This window comes from Homarus americanus, unplaced genomic scaffold (genome assembly GCF_018991925.1).
Source record: "Homarus americanus isolate GMGI-L3 unplaced genomic scaffold, GMGI_Hamer_2.0 scaffold24756, whole genome shotgun sequence".
In the NCBI taxonomy this organism is placed as follows: Eukaryota; Metazoa; Arthropoda; class Malacostraca; order Decapoda; family Nephropidae; genus Homarus; species Homarus americanus.
Window position 1 is genome coordinate 366798 of NW_024733940.1, and position 7029 is coordinate 373826.

The following is a 7029-nucleotide window of genomic DNA, read 5'->3' on the forward strand; positions in this document are numbered from 1 at the left end:
TTATGGGACGTGAAATGGTTTGTTTACTAGCGATCAGCTGATGGGAAGATGAGGGGGGGGAGGTGAGGTGATATGCTTGACAGTTGATGCCAAGGTCTAGTGCTTATTTATTTATCTGTCCTTAAGAGTGACTAAGTTTGTCTCTTATAAAATATCACTAAACTGACCGGGGAGAATATAATTAACAATGATGGAATTCTTATAAGATAGTGATTAGTCTGAATATAAACATGCTATAATTTGTATTAGACATACATATTTTAGTTCTAACTAATTTTATTACAGAGGCTAAAAAAAATTTCTTGTGCAAAATATATGACGTTTATATTAAAATTATTCGCTGTCTTGCAAGGGTTCTAGCAATGTAAATTATATTCTCCTAACTTTAGACTGATAATATATAAGATAAAAACTGTAAGCTTATAACCACCCAACCCTGGCTGGGAAGATTGGGGGGGATTGACAGTGACACGTTTGACAGTTGGGGCCGAAGGTCTCGTGAAGTATTTATTTGTTTATTTATGTCCTTTAGATTGACTTTTTGTTTTTGTTTATGAAATGTCACAGAAGTGACCGGGGAGAAAATAATTTACATTGCTGGAATTCTTATAAGATAGTGATTAATTTGAATATGAACATGCTATAGTTTGCACTAGACATACAAATTTTAGTTCTAATTACAAAAGGCTAAATTTTTTATCTTTTGTGCAAAATATATGACGTTTATATTCAAATTATTTGCTGTCTTGCAAGGATTCTAGCACTGCAAATTATATTCTCCTAAGTTTAGTCTGTGATATTATATAAGATAAAACTTTAAGCCTAAAACACCAACACCAAACCCTGGCTGGGAGGGTGGGAGGGAGGGAGGCGAGGTGAGGTGACAGTGACATCTTTTACAGTTGGGACCGAAGGTCTAGTGAAGTATTTATTTGTTTATTTATGTCCTTTAGATTGAGTTTTTGTTTTTTGTTTATAATATGTCACAGAAGTGACCAGGGAGAATATAATTTACATTGTTGGAATTCTTATAAGAAAGTGATTAATTTGATTATAATCATGCTATAGTTTGCACTAGCCAAAAATTTTATTAATCATTTAGTACAGTATAGTCTGGATTTACGCGGTTTTTGTTTACGGGTTTGGTCATTTATGCGACGCCTTGCCAGAATGAAAATGCTTTAATTACGTGGTAAATTTGGTCATTTACGTGGTGAGCGGCTGGAGAGGTCCAGACCGCCGCGTCATTTTTTACCCACGCGGTCCATTCTTGACCATACACGGGAAGCGGCGCGGTGAGTGGTGCACATTAGGCCGCTCTTACATTATCGCTGACGTCATATGACGTATCGGACTGTGATTGGGCCACGCATCCTTACCACCCACGCATTCCCTCCGCCGCTAGCTGTGATTGGTCTAATGTAACATGACGTGCCCTGCCACCAGAGGATAGAAGTCGCTGACCTAGCCGGGCCTGTCTCATTGTTCTCAGTCTGCGTATACAGTTCTCTCTTGTGCCCGCTATTCTCCTCACAATGGCTTCAGCGGGACCCCCACCACCCGAGAAAACCCTTGAATTACCAGGACCAAGCCATGATAATGTGAAGGAAATCATCGAGTTGGGGGAGAAAATTAAGCTCGTCCTTGGCAACGACCCAGACAAGCATCGGTATGAAGTGTCTAATAAACATATGACGAAAGTTATGGAGCCGTATTTCCAGATCTATCTCGACAACATCAATGCTAGTCGTCAACGTAGTATTGAGGACTTCCTCGCCCGCAACCCACCACAACCACAGCCAGCCCAAGTCAGTGATAGTGACAGTGAGGATATGGAATTTGAGGGGTTTGTCTGGGAGGCCCTGCAAACCTCTGCGAGCAGTGAAAGTGATTCACCGAAGGGCAACTAATCTGCCCTCTGCCTCGGAACCAGCCGCCATCCACGTGTGCCGACCCATCTTTTCTACTAACGTAAGTGTTAAAAAACCTAATATCATTGATATTTCTCTTAATTATTAATTGTGTGTGCATACCATCATAAAATTAAGATGTTATTTTGACGACAACGTACGTATTGTGTCGGAAAAAGTGGAGTTTGGGGGTCGGCCCAGTCTCTATTTCAATTCATCCCATATGTTCTGTTATTTCATTCACGCGTTTCTCGTTTTACGCGGGCCTCCACGGGCTCAATTGACCGCGTAAACGCAGACTATACTGTACATTATTTTGAGTACATGTACAGTACAGCTTTGCCCTTAGGACAGTGTAACGTGCCCAGGGAAACATTAGCTTTAAATTAAAACATTGTCCTTAATTGTGGGTGTCGCTTTAAATCAATAATCTTAAATTGAATTGCTTTAAATCGACGTTCTCCTGTATTTGACGTAAAATATTGTGAATTTCGCAAAATCCAACCCGCTGAACGCGGGCCACCATCTTGAATGACGTCACAATCGTCATACCAGTTATTCCCATGCCATCCGACCGACCGCCCGGGTTGTTATTGTGCACGTTTTTTGTTGGTGCTACCACCTGTCGAGTCAAGATAATGGCCTCTACCTCTACTAGTGTTGGCGGGACAGGCCCACCTAAGCGGCCAAATAAGGAAGAGGAGAAGCGGGAATATTGTAAGGAAGTTAAGTTTGCCAAGTACTCGATGCAGGATAAGCAGCATGTGATTAAGTTACTTGGGAAAGGCCTAAAAACTAGTGAGATAAGAAAGACTACTGGTTTTTCAAAAAGCACAATCAGGTTAATAAAGGCAAAGAAAGATGAGATAAAGAAGTCTTTAGTAGTGGCAAAGAAGTTTTTTGGTGGAAATGTTGGTGCGTCAAATAGAGTTGTGTATGAATCCTGAGAAAACCAGGCTGTTAGCTATGACAGAACATTTTTTGAGCAAGTGGCTTGCCCGTGTGACAGAAAATGCAAGTGTTGATGGATCACAAATTCAAGACCAAGCCCTGATCTTTTATGCTGCAATATGTAGCAAGAAAAACATAAATAATCCCCCTAAATTTGGTGCTTCTGTTGGCTGGCTGGCAAACTTTAAGAGATGTTGTGGTGTGAAATACAGTATGCACGGTACCGTGGAGAAGTTTCGTCTGCAGAAGAGGTGGCCGCAAGTTCATTTCCAGAGATAGCAAAGCAACTTGTAGAAGAAGGTAGATACTCACTGGATCAAATTTATAATTGAGATGAAACGGGTTTCTACTGGAAACTATCTCCCCTTGCTACTTATATATCAAATGATGACAAACAGGCACGTGGGGTAAAGATGGCTAAAGACCGATTCACTGCTTTACTAACCACAAATGCATCAGGTCAGCATAAGATGAAGCCCTTAGTTATCTACCAATCAAAGAAGCCTCATGCCTCTTGCAATTTTGACATGAATAACTTGAATGTGCATTAGAAACAAAATCACAAGGGCTACATGACGCAAAATATTTCCCATGAGTGGTCTGATGAGTGTTTTGTGCCTGACTCACGACGTAACTGCAGGAAGTTGAATTTAGATTTTAAAGTGCTTCTATTTATGGAAAATGCTCCTGGTCATGCCCGGTATCTGGTTGGCAGACATCCTAATGTTCAGGTGGTGTTCCTGCCCCCCAATACAACCTCCATACTGCAACCATTGATCAAGAAATAATTGCCAACGTGAAGTTGCTTTACTATAAGGCAGTTCACGACAGAATGAGGAAAGCCACAGACTCTCAAGATGAAGTGAATGAAATCAACAACACTAATGATAGCGATATGGAAGACAACCCTGCTTCAGTCGGCACCTCTGGCAACTCCCCCACCTTGCCGCAAGACCCTGCTAGCAACTCCCGTCATGACATCACTCAACAGAATGTGCTCTGTCAAGCAATTCTGGAAGCAATTTCATATCCGCCATACTGTGGACCACATGGTAGCCGCATGGAACAAAATCACATTGGCAACCATTAATCATGCTTGGAAACCCCTCTTCCCACACCTGAGTAACGCAAGGTCGGCTGTGCAGCGTCAGGCGGATTTATTAGAAGCTGCGGTAGAAAGTGCAAGGAGTGTCCCAACACCTGGTTTCCGTGAGGTGGATGCAGAACAGATCAACGAGATGCTTAAGGAGAATGATGAAGAAATGCTGGATGAAGTGACTGATAAGTCATCTGACGAGGCAGGTGAAGGCGACGCTGGAGAGGAACTGGAACGAAAGATCACAACCAACAAGGAGTCTCTGATACTCAGCACTTGTTCGAACCTCCAAGAACTAGTTAAAGAGTTGTCAGAGAATGAAAATGAGCGTGCATCACTGGTGAGCAAAGTGGAGGCCATCACCAACACATTTATGCCAAGATACCAGCGAAAGATAAACGAACGGCAGCAGTCAATAATCACACTGTACCTCACAAAACGCCGACACGTTAGTGATGCACTCCAGAACATCGATGTTGGAGAAGAGGTGGAGGAGGAAACACAGGATTTGCCAGATATTACCATCAAGGACTTCCTAGGATTTGAACCAGGAGAGCCAGGTGGAGAGGAGAGCCGGGGAGGTGGCTCCAATGAGCCTGCCCATCCCCAGCCTCGGATATCCAACATCACCCAAGCGCATCAAGTTTGGGCTAACTGGTAAGTGCTTCTGTATTTTTTAAGTGTTTATGCATTGTTTAATAATGATTTATCTTTATCTGCAGAATTTGTATCATTTGGAGGTTATAAATGGGAAAATCAGAGGTTGATGTACAGTGGCCAGTCTACTGTATACAGTGGTCCCTCGGTTAACGAGCGCCTCGGTTAACGAGTTACCTTCCATAAGATTCTTAACTTCGGTTAACGAGCAATCCCTCGATTAACAAGTTTCTTAAGAGCCGACCTCCACATGTTTTAGCTTGCATTTGGCGGTCCACCAGCTGTAGTATTAGTCCGCCAATACAGTAATCGGTTCTAGGGCTTAGATTCCTTACGCTTTTAGTAAATATCAAGAAGTTTATACTATTAAATAATTTTAAAAGTTTAATATTAAATTTTTTAGTCATTTTAACAATTATTGAACATAATTGAAGGTAGGGTCACTAGTTTGTGGCACGCCATCCAGCCTGCCAACACAGCATACAGGCGTCAGTCTTTGTGTCTTTTCAGTGGAGGTAACATCTTGCTTGAGACTCTCTTCAACTAAACGATTTTTTCCTGTGTTTCCAAGCAAATTATTGGTCATTTTGAAATTTATTTTACATATTGACAATATATAATGCAGTGCACTGTTGATTTAAAGAAAATAATCTTGAATTACACCAAGAGAACTAAAATTTTATGGGTGAAATGGCGCCATGGGGTGACTTCTCTTCCACCCCAATGCCTTCTCTTCTCCCTTCTCCTCCACCCCCATTCTAATTCCCATCATCATCCAGAAGCCTTCTACATACACACCTCAAAGTAAGTGTACTTTTCTACCCTTTTTGTTGAATTTAGGCAATTTTCAGTGAGCTGGAACCAATTACCCAAAAACCCACTGAAACAATGGTTTCGATTAACGAGTTTTTTGGTTAATGAGCAACCTTCTAGAACGGGTTGTGCTCGTTAACCGAGGGACCACTGTATTATTATTTTTCCCATTAGTTTATGTATTTGAATTTGGCGCAATTTTTCAAGTCTATATTACTCGCGAAATACAAGATCTTACTGTACATGATATCATAAACTCCATGACAATGGAGGTCATTGTCATATTTCAAAAATCCAGAAATTTTAATTTTAAGGTCTTCAATAGTCCTCACATTTTACTGCTTCCCATGCTTTCAATTGTCCTAATTTTTACTCTCAATGATATTATTGCTACCCTTAACTCCTTGAGTATGAGGATGTCTCTCTGATGAATAAAATCACCAGCCATTAGCCATATAAAATATTAAAAGTGGCATCCCCACAGTGAAGAAGTTAATGGAGATAACTTATAAACCCCTTGTGTATGAGTCTCTCTGAATAAAATAACTTGGCATTAACCAAATAAAATGTAAAAAATTCTGTCCCTCCAGCGAAAGGTTAAGGACATAAAACTATGACCTTATTTATACTAAACTCCCAAAATCATCACAGTTACATAAGTACTCTCTTAGGATTTATTACAGCTCTTGAATACACTTATCTCATGACCTGACCATTTCTCCTCACACTTTCACTACAGGCAGCCCTCTTTTTCAAATGGGTTAAGTAAATAAAAGTTAAGTGAATTTTCTCATCTCGAATAACAGAACAAATGGGAAAAATAAGGTTCGTTTTTCCAATGACAAAAATACCCCAATATCATGCCCCAGAAACTCAAAATCGGTTCACAAACAAGAAAAAGCCCACTTAACTAATGATAAATACTAAACAACTACTGTAATTTACTACCTAACACATTAGAAACAATAAAATACTATCTAGAAGAAAGTACAGTAATATCTCCGTTAGCCGGAACAATTGGTGCAAAGCACTTCCAGGAATGAGAGATTTCCGGGTAACGAGACAACTCTCTCAAAGCCAGAAAAAATCCCTCATCCCCGGAATTTTCCTGAATTTCCCAGGTAACGGAAAAATATTCTCGGAAGTTCCAGAAATTACCCATTACACCTTTTCTCAGACCCGGAAAAATATCCCTCATCCCCTGAATTTTCCATAATTTTCCGGGTACTGAAAATTTTTTCTCAGAATTTACAGAAAATGCGCCTGATTGTCATCTCTCAAACCCAGAAAAAAACTCCCCCATCACCGAAATTTTCCGGGTATCGGCAGAAATTTCTTGGAATATTCCGGAAAAACTTGCCCCTAGGAAAATCATTCCCAAAGCTGGAATTTTCCGGAAAATTCCGGCTTTAGGAACAATTTTCCGAGAACATTTCAATTCCGGCTATCGGAGAGTTCCGGGTTTGAAGGATTCCGGCTAATGGAGATATTACAGGTAAAAGAAATAATTATCCTAAGGGTAAACACATAAAGGGAAAACACATTTCTTTACATACAAGGAAATAATGCAACCCCCCCCCCCTACATAAACACAGAAGAGTG